At 37.9% G+C, this 15,239-nt stretch overlaps 1 protein-coding gene across 6 annotated transcripts in view; it reads left to right on the forward strand.

Moving 5' to 3' along the window:
* Positions 1–298: 298 nt before the first annotated feature.
* The window catches only part of INPP4B (inositol polyphosphate-4-phosphatase type II B), a 484,095-nt gene continuing 469,154 nt past the window's right edge, over positions 299–15,239 (forward strand). For all 6 annotated transcript variants that reach the window (XM_014531700.1, XM_005884189.2, XM_014531699.1 and 3 more), the window contains exon 1: positions 299–361. The gene's annotated coding sequence lies outside the window, so the exon portion shown is untranslated. The remainder of the gene's footprint in view (positions 362–15,239) is intronic.

Raw genomic sequence — 15,239 nt, forward strand, 5'->3', positions numbered from 1 at the left:
AAGCTAATGTTTCTTCTTGCTCAAGTGAGAATCTTGTTCCCATGCGAGAAGACGGAGACAAGCAAAGAAGACTGGGCTGAGTATCTGCCACAGATACCCCTGTTCTGGGCTGCAGGGGCGAGGGCACCTTTGGGGAAGTTATTTGGCATTTAAACAAGTGATTCCCATGGCAGCTGCTGAATATTTTGTTAAATGATTTTCTTCTCTGACCTTTATTACTAATGAATCTTCCTTAAGAAGCACTTAAAGAGTAAAAAGAAAGGTTGTTTTTATTAATCTCTTTTCTCTTTGCCCACAGAACCCAAAGAAATGGTGTTACCTGGCAAGAGATCTGCACTCTCTTATGAAAAATCAGACCAAGGTAATACTTATTGTGAATTGATATATTTTTTAGTCTGTTTAATTCTGATACATTAAACTCGTTGGTTTCCTTGATTACTGGTTTTAGCTATTGAATATGTAATAGTAAATCATTATCTGAAAAGTAGAGGGAATGGTTTATAAGGAATACCATATTTATGAAATAACAGTAAAATTTTAAACATATTTTAAGGTATCAAAACATTGTGGATAATGGTCAATTTTCTGACACTACATTTATCATAATATATGAATAGGATCTTGACTAGGAGAATATGTTCTCTTTGTTTGGAAATAACTCCAATTAGTTTATTCACATTTACAATAAGAGAATTAGATTCTTGTCAGAGAACAGTGATAAGAATTTCCTTTTATTCAAGCATTTGTCAGATGGTTTTACATATTACTTTTTGAATATGCAAAAAATTTCAGTTCAAATTCCTCTCAAACTCTTGAGTTTTATAAAGACACCATCATACAAATCATATTTTCTTTGGAAAGACTGAATTATATCATACAGTTGTTGAATAGCATGCCTGATTAGGCTTAACAGTTGCATATATAGTTGCTAAATTTTGAAATTGCTATGTGATTTATTTACATATGTTGGCTTAAAAATATGAACACTTATACAAATATCCTAATGATATATATGGGTAAATAAAATGTAAACTACAGATATATATGTGCATATTTTATGAATAAAGGTACTATCTAAAAGCATTTTTTTTTCAGTAAGGTTTCTAAAAGGTTAGAACTGTGATGGGTGTTATACCCATCTATTCAATGAATGTTATCTATTTATAGAGCTATGAACGTAGGATGTTACCGTATGTATATGCATAAGAGATTTATTGAAATGTATATTAGACTGTTTACTAATTGAAACTGATTGGGTTTTACTTTTGACAAATTGTCAAATTCCTGAAAACAAATGAGTGTTGAAACAAAGGTAGCATTTAAATTTAATGGACATCAGCAGAAAACTGGTTTCTGACCTTGAATTTGCAGTTGAGCAAAAATAAATTGTTAGGTTGAATTACAAATTGGGTGTTTGTACTTATTTCTGATTTCAGTTGATACTTCAAAGGAGATGTAAATCCCTTAAGGAAGCAGCTTCTCTCTCCTAAAGGCGGTTTGGAATTGTAGGCACTCTATTCAAGTTTTAGCTATACTAAAATTTTAATGGAATCTATAAAATATTCTTAAATAGTTAGTGACATCAATGGAGAGCTGCATTTTGCATAGCACTATTAACTGTGACTCCCCACAGAGAGACATTGCAATGAGCACTGATACCTAGACTGTATGTGGAAGATGTTGACACTGAGCTATGTGATGTAGACATAGGAGATAAGTAGTAGAAAAGTGCTTGTTGAGGGGGAATTGATGGGTGATGACACAGTAAGAGAAAGAAGGACATGGAATGAGTTGAAGCCAGTGGGGAGGGTCAAGGATCCATGCCCATTAGGATAAAAGGATAAAAGGAGCACAGACTATCCAGGATTCATTCCTGTGAAATTATTTTTTTCAGAGGTATGTACATGTTCATGTTCATGTGCATACAAATGTACATATGCATCTGTTGTTTTATTAGTCTTTTGTTTGTTTAAGACATGAAAACACTTTGAATTGAATGTAGGAAAGGGAAAGTTGGGTGGGAAGGGGAAATTTCCATTAAAAGGGTAGGATTTCTAGCATTGTGTACACAGAGTATAAAATGTGTTTCCTCCCATCATGAGAATAAAGGAACAGTTCTGTATTTTGCCAGAATCCAAGTGCTTTTGGTCTGATAAAACTCCCGAAGGGAAGATGTGCTAGGACATGTGTGTTTGTGCAAATGCTGGGAGTAGAGTGTGGAGGAGTGACCTGGGATGGGAGAAATGGTGTTTATGTTGTCATCTCTCTAAACTGGTCATTTGGATTCCATGAAATAGGGGTGTTTGCAATCTTATAAACAGTTTCTGTTAGACAATGAATGCTAATGAGCTGATGCTGTGTCTCTAATATCTTAGATGGAATATTTATGTTTCATTCTATATAATAAAAGCCTAAGCAACCATTATGGCGGAACGTCCAGAACGACTGGTCGCTATGATGTGCACTTACCACCAGGGGGCAGATGCTCAATGCAGGAGCTGCCCCCTGGTGGTCAGTGTGCTCCCACAGGGGGAGCACCACTCAGCCAGAAGCCGGGCTCACTGCTGGTGAGCGCAGCAGTGGTGGACTCTCCTGCCTCTGTGGCAGTGCTAAGGAGCAGTGAGCAGAGTGATAAGGAGTAGCAAGCAGGTAGGTGGTAAGGAGTGATGGGTCCCAGGCTTGGCTGAGGGAAACCCGCCCCCCCCCCCCCAAAAAACAAGAATTTCATGCACCGGGCCTCTAGTGTTTAAATAAAAGACTATTCAGATGTATTAGTGATGGTGCTATTTTTAGATGAATGGGACTGGTCAGTTTTCTCAGTTTCACATGAGGACTAACCCACTCCTTTTGTGTAGGATTAACTCTGGCAATAGGGCTCAGGGAGCAACCTATTGGATTAGCAAGCACGTTTGGGAATAAGGATACCTGAAAGTTCTACATTCAACCCTTTTAAAAGGGGCATTTAAATAGCTCTTCATGTTACATATTATTATGTGAAGTTACTTATGTAATTTAGTGACAATATTCTTAATTTTGTCATCCAGAGAGAGGCAACTTTAACTAGTCAGGCTGAATATCCTTCTATATATCTAGTGTGATTATGTAAAAAAAATAGACACCATTATTCTGTTTCATTTTTATATAGGTTTATATGTCCTGAAAATAAATTGAATTTCAATTAAGAAAATGTCATGCCTGAAATTTATTTTTATTATGCAGGAATGTTAAATTTTATTCTTAAATATATCTGACTTTTTCTGTAGGAAATTATAATTGTAATATCAATCCTTAATTTATATTAAGGATGCAGTAATTTTTTAATGTACTTTAGGTTGAAATCTAAGTTTAATATAAACACAATTTTGAGAATTGGAAACAAACTGTCATAAGGCTAGTGTATAGGGTTATTTATGTTCAAGAGCACTAAAACTAAGTTATAAAGATATAAGAGATTTGTTTCATCGTGTTTATTATTACTGGCTGTAGAAATGTTGTGGTAATAATGCTTGTTGAGATTTAGTTGAGACTTAAGAGGATCAAAATCTTCTGATATTTTAAGAGCTTACCACAAATTATATTGTATATTATTTATTATATACATACTGCAACATAATAATGAAAGTAAAGCCTCAAAACTTGCAGGTTGATTAATAAGTTAATGACCATGAATTTAAATGAGCATTAGAAGCATTTCTATGGCACGTGATAAAAATAGTGATGTAATTGTCACATTGTCTGAATTAGATTACATGTAAGACATATACAATACTTTGCAGAAATATGGCTACAACATCAGGCCAAACATGCTCCCAAAGAGAATTTAAACTGAAAATCAGAAAATAAAACATTGGAACATTTTCATGGAGATGTGATTAAAAAGTAATTTTTAAAGAGGAATTTACATGAGAGTTATTATGATAATTTTTATGAATTTGCCTTTTTGGTTCTCATGATTTTTGTTATTTGCAAAAGTGCTCATCAGCCTTTACTCTTCTGAGTATTATAAACTGTGGGATACTTCATTTTTTAAAACTTAAAAAACACTCCCAAGACTATAAGTTATAGCATTGTCTATGATCAACTCCTGCTAATATTCAAGTTTTTCCATCGATTCTCAACCTGTGTTACTTACCCTATTTTTTTTTATCTCCTATTCCATAACAGACCCTACACATTTTTGTCTTTTTCTTATGCTGAAAACTCCACTCTGAATACCTGATCTTCTTTCCCCTATATTCTAAAGTCTACATATAACCAAAAAACTTCTCTTTACAGAATCTTCTGAATTCCTCATTATACAACATCAATTTCTCTCCCTTAATCTATAGTCACTCGGTATGGTTGCCTAGTGTCTGTCACAATGATTTGCATATAATGCTATGTAATAGTTCTCATGTGTGCATGTATGTGTGTGTATATATATATGTGTGTGTGTGTGTATATATATATATATATATACACACACAGTTTTTTTATTATATGTAAAAGTACACATTCAGATATGAGATTTTTGTCCCCTTCAACATGATTAAAGTAGATCCATCTGTCACCCACTATTACCCCCACTTGTAAGTGAAGTAGATAAATTGAAATGAATGAGCTCCTTCCATCTCAAGGATTTCCATTGAAGGAATATTTAAAAGGCTAAAACATTCCTTACTATGAGAGTTATAATTTAGCTATGCTTTGTAATTAGGAATACCTTGAGAATCTACTTTCCCTTTATCCTCTTTCAATGAGAATAAAATCAATATTCAAATATACTAATATATAAAGCAAATAATTTTCAACTATTGAAACACACTCTCTTCACCAAAGGGAGATTGCCTAATTGTATTTCCCATTGGCTTTGTGCCACTTTGCACATGTCACTGGAGAAACATCTAACTTGAGCTACACAACAAAGGCACTTTTGCCAAAAGCCAACACTGCCTTTTGAGGATATTGCTTATCTAACATCAGGATCAGTAGAAAAAGTGTATTGTAATTTGCTACCTCATCCATTTATTCATTCATCTATCAGTTCATTGTTTACCTACTACCTTCACAAGTGTTCTAGCTGGAGTGGAAGTACATGCAGAATTTGAAAGTCTCATTCTGTGCGCATGCGCGCGCACACGTACACCATACATAGAGGCATACAGAGGATACAAAATATATCCTTTTAGCCCTGGCTGGTATGGCTTAGTTGGTTGGAGCGTTGTCCCATACACCAAAAAGTTGGAGCTTTGATTCCTGGTCAGGGCACATACCTAGGTTGCAGGTTTGATCCTTGGTCAACTGGTCAATGTTTTTCTCTCTTTTCCTTCCTCTCTCTCTAAAATCAATAAAAACATATCATTGGATAAAAAACGTCCTTTCACATGCTTGTAGAAGCTATCTCCTTGTTCCTATCATTTTTCACATCAATGTCAATTTCTTCCATGTTCTTCTGTATATCATCATTCATGTGGATGGTTGGAAATCATTAAAGCAGTCCATGATAGCTATTTTTAAGTTTTCAATAATTGTTGAATTTCATGCCTAGGAATTTTGTGGCCATTTTGGATGTGTGTGTGTTTGTGGATATGAAGTCTGAAATAACATATTCCCAGCTCCACAGTAGAGTCTCTTTAGGCTAGGGCCCTGGAAGTACCTAAACTGGAGGTATGGAGGTTGGGAAAAGACTAGGATTATTTGGGAAGTTGAGATGAAATTAGGACCATTGGGATTGAGACAGGGCCTTTGGGAGTTGGGGCTCTCAGGGAACTGGTAATTCCCAGTAGAGGACTAAGGATTTTGAGGGAATTGGTTCCTTTAATGCTTTAGCCCTTGTGTTAGTTTCTATTTCTTCGGTTTTGCGGTACTCAAAGTACTTTGGAAAGGGAAGCAAGTCATTGCAGGCAGAGTGGTGTGGGCAGAGGCAAATAATTGGTAATGTGGGATGTCCATTAGACTTTGCAAGTGCATATGTACGTATGTTTGTTCCTTTCTATCTCTAGGTACCTGTATTTTTAATACATTTGGTATTTTAAAAATTATGCCACTAGATGTCAGCAGCAACCTCCCAGGGTTTCTGTGGCCTTCATTGGTAAAAACAAAAATAATTGCTACTTTATTAGAACACTGTCTGAGAATAGTAAGTACTTATTTTAAAAGTATAAGAAGTATTTCTTGAAATATGAGGAGGATGATAAGCATCATAAAATATTTTGAAATTGTTTTTTTAAACTGGGGTTTTTGTTTACGTGAACAATTACTTCTCCTTCTAGTATTCTGTTCACCAATGAGATGACATGAAGAACCATGTGTGAGGATGAGTACTTTGTTAGAAATTATATCTGTTGCCAAAGCTCTAAACTTCTGTTTCAATACTTTATGATTAATTTATGCCATGATTGCAGGAGTATTTGTACTTTGGGTTTGTTTCGTTCTGTTTTTGTAGAAGAAGCATTTTCAGTGCTTCGGCCCATCAGAAGACTGTGTGGTATAAATTTTTCAGCATCCACATCTGTACACTGTTTACTTAGAACTGTCTAAACTTTCCTGGATCTGTGCTCTGCTGTTTCAAAATACTCAGAACATTTTGAAATATGCCAAAGAGTGTAATGGTTATTTGCTCACCAGTTGATAAACAATCTAGAAACTGAAAAAAAAAGATATTTTCACATGAATTATAATATACACAATTGTTTAATCCTTAAAGCACCAGGTAAAAAAGCATCTCATTTTCCCCCCAGAAATCAATAAGAAAATTATAGTATTGGCCAATGTTTGTTAGACACTAATAATGTTATTTTTAAATAATTTCATTAATATCCAGTCAAATCAGATTCACATCAGCAGGAAGATTCAGACTAATCTGTTAGGTTTTAATCATCAGATAGAACTCAATCTTAGGTGACTGGCTATGATTTGACCAAGTGCCAAGCACATCTATATATATAAAAGCCTACGTGACTGTTACAACCGGACGACCGGTTGACCAGTTGCTATGATGTGTGCTGACCATCAGGGGGCAGACACTCAATGTAAGAGCTGCCCCCTAGTGGTTAGTACACTCCCACAGCCAACCTCCTGCGGCCCCTCCCCCCCGTGGGCCAACCTCACGCGGTCCCTCCCCCTGGCCCTAATTGGGGGGACAGCTGACCAACCTCCCGGGGTCCCTCCCCGTGGCCAGCCTATCCCCCTAATAGGCCTCGATCACCTGCCAGGCCGAGAGACCCCACCCATGCACAAATTCGTACACCAGGCCTCTAGTTTTAAAATAAAATTAAAAAATGTAGACTTATTCCCATTTTTCCCCCTTGGAAAAATTCTGATTTCAATGCATTTTAAAAATATATTAGGAAAAGCTAAGAAAGAGAATTATGAAAACATGTTCTTTACTGAAACCAGTTCTCCCAAGGAAAATACTAATGTAAATGTTATACCCTTATCACTTTTAAGGTTAAAAAATATTTTAGTTGCTGCAGTAAGTGGAAGGTGGGCTAGGACACAGGCTAAAGAAATGATTTCATTCATACTGAAGTTGTAGTCAAGAATTATTGGTTTAAGTTCATAAGATTATCATTTTTTGTGTGTATTGCTATTTTAGAACTACTACTAAAAATAACTTATCAAGATTTTCCTCATGACAGTGGCTGAGTTATGTTTGTAGGTGATGAGGCAAACATTTGGAAGCATGCTGCAGTTTCTTGACCCATGTAATCTCCTCTCGGGGAGCAGATGCTGTGGGTAAGTGCTGCTCATAAATGGAAGGCACATCGTTAGCCAGATGTTCAGTTAAGGCAGTCCCAACATTGAACCTGGTGTGGGAGCACACAGCTGGCTTGCTCTGTAACCCTATGCTTCCAGTACTTAACCCCCTTAGAGGGTTGGGCTGGGATGGGACCAAGAAATCTGTCTTCAGTTTGTCACTTTCCTTATCATTTACAAATAGTTAAATGACACAGATGTTCCTGAAGTATTTTGTATTAGAGATGGTGCCAATTTCAAGCAAACTGTTTTAGCTCCACATTGAGAAACTGACTCCCACTTCCATATGCCCCAGTGAGTGCCTCCTCAACATGCTCATTTGTCTGTGCATTGACACGAGTAAGTTAAAATAGAGAAGGCCGGGTTCCCTCTGGGCTCTTCCAGGAATTCAGACGCCCAGCCTGATGTTGAAAGACCACTTTTTGCTGCTGCATCCCGAATGTCTCTTCACAAGCATGCTCACTGGAACCTAGTGCTACTGAATTCAATGAGTATTACATAGAAATAGACAAAAGGATAAAAGGTTTCATGGCTCACTAATTTTAAGAAATGCTGGGTTAAACAAAGTTAAAGAGGTTTCTTTATAGCAGGATTTTCAGAGACTTGTATTCAAATGAGCATCATAAAACTACAGAAGGAAGATATAAAATTCAGCATTTTCCAAAGCTACCTGGTCAATTAATCATATAATAAAAGTGTTACTGTCCATTTTGCAAGGGAGCAGTTTGATGTTTGATCTAATTGGTGACATGATAGCTGGGCAAAGATCTGATATTAGATATTTATACAGGAAGTGTGAAGGGCTTTGGATTTTGACTACTTTCACTGCATTGACATGTTACTTGTTTCTCATTATGAAAATACAAGAGGCCCTATGCACGAAATTCATGCAAGAGTAGGCCTTCCTTCCCCCGGATGCCGGCACCAGCTTCTCTCTGGCATCCGGGACTCAGGCTTCCCTCTGGCAGGCACCTGGGACCCGGGCTTTCCTCGCAGCCCTGGCTTCGTCCGGAAGGACGTCCGGAACTTCATTTGGCTGTCTGGTCTAATTAGCATATTACGGTGTTATTATATAGGATGCTTGCTTTTTCTTATAAATTTATTAAAATTGCTATAAATTTAATAGATCAATATTCTGTCATTATTAGATCTCACAAACCTAGTGGTAGACATCTCAGGTTTAATTTTGTTTGTTTTTGGAGTTCAGTTTGGGAAACATTTTTTTCTTTAAGAAGTTACCCCAATCTCATTCTATGTGGTATTGACAAATTATGGACCAGAATAGTAGCAAATATTGATCAATTACTTATTTGATGCCAGCACTGTTCTAACCACAGTACTAAGAATTAGGTCCCACTGTTATCTCTGTTTTTGTCACCCAATGAGCAAAACTCATTGGCACAAATCTGCAAATTGTGTAGTTTACACTGATCTTAACTGGGTTTGCTCTGTATCTGCAGCCAGCTGGAAAGTCAGCTATGGGTTGACTTTGCTGATCTTGTCTTAGCTCTCCTGTGTCCATGACTTTGGCTGGGACAAATGGGCTGACTTGGCTTTGTTTTACAGGATCTCTCTTCCCCTGACAGTCTAAACTGAACTTGTCCTTTTGGTGGTATCAGAGTTCTGAGAGAAAAAGAGCAGAAAAAAGCCCCTTGAGGCTTGGGCTTAGAACTGGCATCAAATCACTTCTACCACATTCTATTTACCAAAGCAAGACTGGAATCAAGGGATGGGGAAATAGACTCCATCATTGTGCAAAAAGAGTTGCAAAATCACATTGCAATTGGTTGGAGACAGGAGCAGGGAGAATTGGAATCATTTTTGCAACCAATCTGTCAGAATCTCCATTTCACACGTGAGAAAACTGAAATGCAGTGAGATGAAGTCACCTGCCTCTAGGGAGGACCTGCACCCTTTAACTGGCCTATAGTGAAGTTGACTTCCCAGGCCCCTATGTTCTTTTCTAGCCCCTGGACATGTGGATAATGGTTTATTTTCTTGTCCACATTAGTTTGCTTTCTTCAATCCTGCCTGACATTCCGAACAATTCAATTCACAGAAGCTGTCCTACTCACAAAAGATATCCCTCTGAAAATACTTGGGGGCCCTGTTCTCCCAGCAGAGTCCTCACAAGCACGCAGGGTTTCTGCTGACTTGCAAGTGAACTCTGGCTGTGGAGTGGATATTACATCCTTAAAAAAGGAAAAGAATAACTTCATGGCAAAAGGGCCTTTCTTCTCTCTGGGTATAAGTTTCCTTGAAAACTTGTTTATTGATTTTTCTTGTAACAACTGAGCTTGCAAGCTATAAAAGGAAAAAACCACACAAATAAAAGCTGGGAAATAATATCAATGACCAACAAGTTTTTCATCAGTTTTATCTCATATGTAGTCAATCACACAAGACTGTGAAATAAAAAACACCCTATGCCCCATTCCAATTTTTTATGATGGAGTTCATGGAATTTAGTTGATCAAAAGGGAAAGCAAACACTTAAATGTTTCAAGCAGGGTCCATTCCCATTAAAAGTAACCACGTATGAATTGGTGTCATTGTGTGAGGAAAGTGCCAGAGGTGGGTTGCCGGGGTTCTTGTTCCTGCATTAAGAAGGGTTCAGGAAATCTGGAGAAGGCTGTGCGTAGCTTAAATAGTCCAGAGACAAAAGATAATTTTGAAAGGCATTGGGGGTCAGAAGAGCCTCGTTTAAAGTAAACTAAGATCTCCTAGTCTCAGGACACCATGCTTTTTATTAACACAAATTGTCCTGAGGCAAGGCAGAGATATACACTTCAAAGGGTCAGGGTTTCTTATACAGAGGCATTGTCAGAATGGGGGAATTAGCCTATGGCTATACAGGTGTTTGGCCAGTAGGAGGCAATAACATGTAGATTAAGATGCCCTGAGCTGTCTGGCAGCAAGCAATCATCCCTTTTCAGGTTTGGGGAAATGTCTTCAGCCATTTCCAACAGGTGACAACATATGTGACTCAGCCCTTGTTGAGTCCCCAAGTTCCATCAACCTTTTGATGAAACTCTTGCAATTATGACATGCTGGAATTGGCTTCTGGCAGTGGGTGAACTGAAGAAACCAAAAGCAATGCAAGTTTTAAGAAGGAGGTAGGATAGTGTTCAACACTGCAGAATTCAATTGTGAAAGCATCTGAAAGGGTACATCATGTATGACCAATAGAAGGCTATCAGTGACATTATCTAGAGGAATTTTAGTGGATTTGTCAAAGCAGAAACAACAGATTGACATTGGGAAGTGAAAAAGCAAATGAAGCTTGAAGAAACACACACACATACACACACACATTCACACCAACATACATAGTTTTTCGTGACACAGTTACTACATTTTATATGTGACATGCACTCTATTTTTTATTTTCTTCCGTATTACTTCTTTTAAAAAATGCTTGCCTCAATCCATTAAATTGATTTTGTAACTCGCTCTAGGGTCTTGGTGCATGATTCAGAAAACATGATCTTGGGCAGCAATCAAGATAAAAGATTGCCTCTGAGAACCACTGCCCACGTTCCCTACATTCCTGCCAGTCTCCTATCTTGGCACTTGAGTTGAAACTTTCAGAAACATAATCTCTCTCTTACATATGGAATTTTCACCCTTCCATCTGTAGCCACAATTTGAGAGTCAATAGAATAGCTAATCCCAACGGATTTAAATGTCCTTTTAGGCTCACTGTGAAGCAAAACATTGGCTGTGCTTACAGATGACAGTTTTCCTGCCAACTAAACAATATGGGCTCATTTCCCACTTTGGTTCTTTTTTTGTTTGTTTGTTTGTTTGTTTTATTCTTTGGGTGGAGGGTAGGCACATGAGATAAACACATCTAGGTGTTCATTACACAAATGACATACATTACCTCATTTATATCCTTTCTCTGAAGTTAGGTTTTCAATTACTTGTGTTTCCCACTTTGGTTTTATTCTGTCGCTCTGACATGTGAGCTAGAGATCCATGACCTATGCCAGAGCGTTAACTGTGCTGAGAAACTTTGATGCCAATTGAAATGTAGAATGGATCATTCTTGAGCAGTGCTTTGTATATCTTAGGCTAATGAGTATTTATCAAGAAAGCCAATGACATTAAGTGATTTTTTTTGAAAGTCAGAAAACTTAGAGTAGGTCAGTAAAAATGATTTCTTCCTGTTCTGTAAGTCCATGCTAATATAATAGTAAAGCTTACAGGACAGTGTGAAAAATAAGCTTTACTTTAAAGAAAATTTCAATGAGGGGACTATAGTATTAGATTCCTCCTACCAAGATGGACTGTTACTAAGTTGTGCAAAAAGAGAAGTTGCAGATCTTTGAGGAAAGAGGTAATTAATGGACAGGATATATTAGGGACAATGGTAGGATGATTCTCTTTAAAGAGAGAAAGATCCCCTCTCCTTTGAGGTTGGTTGGTCGAATAATAGTTTGTTAACTGAGAGTGGGAAGATGAGGAGGTTGTTGATTAATGTTTGTGGATTTTCATTAATGTTGAGTACAGTGATGATTTAGAAAGACATTCAAATCAAGATCTTCCCCTCAGAGTAAGAGAGCAAGTGTTGGGAGGGTGCTTGAAGATAGCATTGAAGTTTTGGAGTTGTCATTGAGTAGGAGGAGCTGATCCAAGGGAAGGGCACTGATGGATCTGGCAGAATAGAACGTGTCAATCAGCAGTCTCAAAGTCTGTCTTCTGCTTCATTGGCTTAAAGCCACGATCATGAATTGATAATTCCCAACAGTTGGATATGGCCCAGAGATTTGTTTTGTTCTCTATTGTTCTAATAAGTCAGATTTGAAAAATGAGTAGTTTCATGAGCAAATTTTAGAATTTCAGGTTAAAAAATCCAGTCAGAAGATCTTGGAATAATTCACTGGAGCTGAGCAGTGTCTGCTCCCTTTAGAAAAGACCTGCATAGTTGTAGTTGGTTTGGCTCAGTGGATAGAGCATTGGCCTGTGGACTGAAGGGTCCCAGGTTCCATTCTGGTCAGGGGTACATGCCCGGGTTGTGGGCTCCATCTCAGTAGAGGGCATGCAGGAGGCAGCTGATCAATGATTCTCTCTCATCATTCATGTTTCTATCTCTCTCACCCTCTCCCTTCCTCTCTCAAATCAGTAAAATATATTAAAGAAAAAGAAAAAGGCCTGCATTGTTCTTGCATTTCAGTCCCCATTGTTACCACAATACTCATTTGCCCATGACCCTCATAGATGATGCTATCTGGCTCCTGTGGGCCTATGAGTGTGAAATTCCTGCTTTAAACCTCAGTCTATGGGATTTGTCTTTGAAATAGGGAATCATGGTTAGGCTTATTTATTTAGCCTCAGCCGAGGGTGGTTGCAGCTCAGTGAATTAGTGATTTTTAGGGTCTGGTTACCAGCGCTGGTGACTGAGCTCTGGGTATGGATTCATGTCAATAAAACATGACACATATTTATAAACAAACACATACTCCTGACCTGAATAGATGGGGAGCAGAGCAGGTCTTCTCTTTCCTGTGTGTAAGGCCTTTTAGCAACTGAAGTTATTATTCATGCACTGATACAATCTCTCAGAATTGTTAAGTGCCTACCCTGAGTCAAAAAGTTTATTAGTTTCTGGATTTACAAAGACAAACAAAATATATTTGGATATATATGCCCCCCTCTCTCATAGAGCTTAAAACCCAGAAGGGGAGACAGACAATTTAATAATTACAACAGCTCATGCTCTGGGTATTCCAAGGTATGGTGAGTATTCACAGCTCAGACAACGGCCTTTATGTAGGATTTAAATAAAATAGACATCCCAAGGGATAGTTTTATCAAATTACATGTAATTCATACATCATTTTACTCCCCTTCCTTCCTTCCTTCCTTCCTTCCTTCCTTCCTTCCTTCCTTCCCCTCCTTCTCTCCTTCCCTCCCTCCCTCCTTCTCTCTCTCTCTCTCTCTCTAACTACGAACATTCTCACATCCTTATGGCAGAAGACTTACACTAATTTATTGCTGAAAATTAGCTCTCTCAAGGTGTGTTCATTGCTTACCCCCACTCCTGTACTTATACGCCTCACTCATAATGCCTTGGTTCATTTGTTTTTAAGTTTGCTTCATCTGAGTTTCCGTGTCCATTCGGGCCTCCTTATCTTGCCACCATGTTGCATCCTGTGTTGCTGTTGAGGACTTAGGTCCTTTGCACTGTGAAGCACAGCTTCCTCTATCAGTCACTCCTTCTGATGCACCCTCATTGGCTTTGGAGAGGGGCACTACCCTCCTTTTGTTCAAAACAAGGTCCGCAATTTCACACATATCAATATATAATTAGTGACTTAAAAGGCAGAGCCCTTTTCCTTTCCTGGAGTCTCACCTTTTTTTCCTGGCTATTCAATGCTTCTTGTTCCCATTTTTTTTCATTTTCAGGGTGTTTCTGATGATCTTTTCAGCCTAATTGCACCCAAGGGGCTGTGACTGCTATTGAATCTCTGTGGCATTTCTTCAGGGGTGGCCTGTGGTTGACCTTCATGATTTTTTGGCTATACTGTACCCTTTTAGGTCACCTTTCACAGTACAGACACTGGGTGGAAGGGGTTGACCACTACCACTGTGGTAATGTAATGAGTATGGTTTCTTCTCCCCTTGTCTTACAGGAGTCATGAGGTAGGTAACTGTGATCCACCTTGGCTATCATCTGCCCACGTGGTACCAACAACAGACCAGATTGTTCTCTCTGTGTGACTTTTTCTGTGATTCTGATTGCCTTCTTGGGGCTCCCTTCTTCCCACCAGTTTTCTGAGACTGGCCCTCTAGCTGCTCATCAACCCTGACATCTTCCCAGTAGATTTCCTTATGATTTAAGGAAGCCAGAGCCAATTTCTGTGTTTTCAATTCATAACTCTGACTGAAATGTGATCTTAACATTTTCTGAGATAACAAATGTGTAAAACATCTGTGTTTCAACACTTTGCAATATTTTGGGTACAATGTTAACTAAGTATTCTTGGCCCAGATAGTTTTTATATTGAAAAGTGGCATAAAAATATAAATTCAAGACATCTCACTGGTTCTTAACCACAAAACCACACATAATTTCAGAGAAAGGTCATGTGACCTGATTCTAAGAACAGATTATAATCTGAGGTAGGAAAAAGCACCTGCTGCAAGAATTAAAGATATTAGTTCCATGGGACTGACCTAGGATGAAAACGATTAATAGGATAAATACACAACAGTTAGATTTTTCCTTAACAAGAATGCTCTTTTTTTTTTAAAAAAAAAGCAATGATAGGTGTTAATAGAATTCAGAACGTATATTTAGAAGAAAAGAAATTCTCTATCCCACAATGGAAAAGAATACAGAAATACAGTTCTATAGAAATCTGACTGACTGCTCCCATTTTTGAAGATCTGGTTCCAAATGGATTGAGTTGAAGGAATACCAGGCATAGCACAGAGAAGAATTATTAAAACCATATTCCACTCAGTTGTGTTTTTATGGGAAAGACAGATCATGC

This window comes from Myotis brandtii, unplaced genomic scaffold (assembly GCF_000412655.1).
Source record: "Myotis brandtii unplaced genomic scaffold, ASM41265v1 scaffold822, whole genome shotgun sequence".
Lineage (NCBI taxonomy): Eukaryota > Metazoa > Chordata > Mammalia > Chiroptera > Vespertilionidae > Myotis > Myotis brandtii.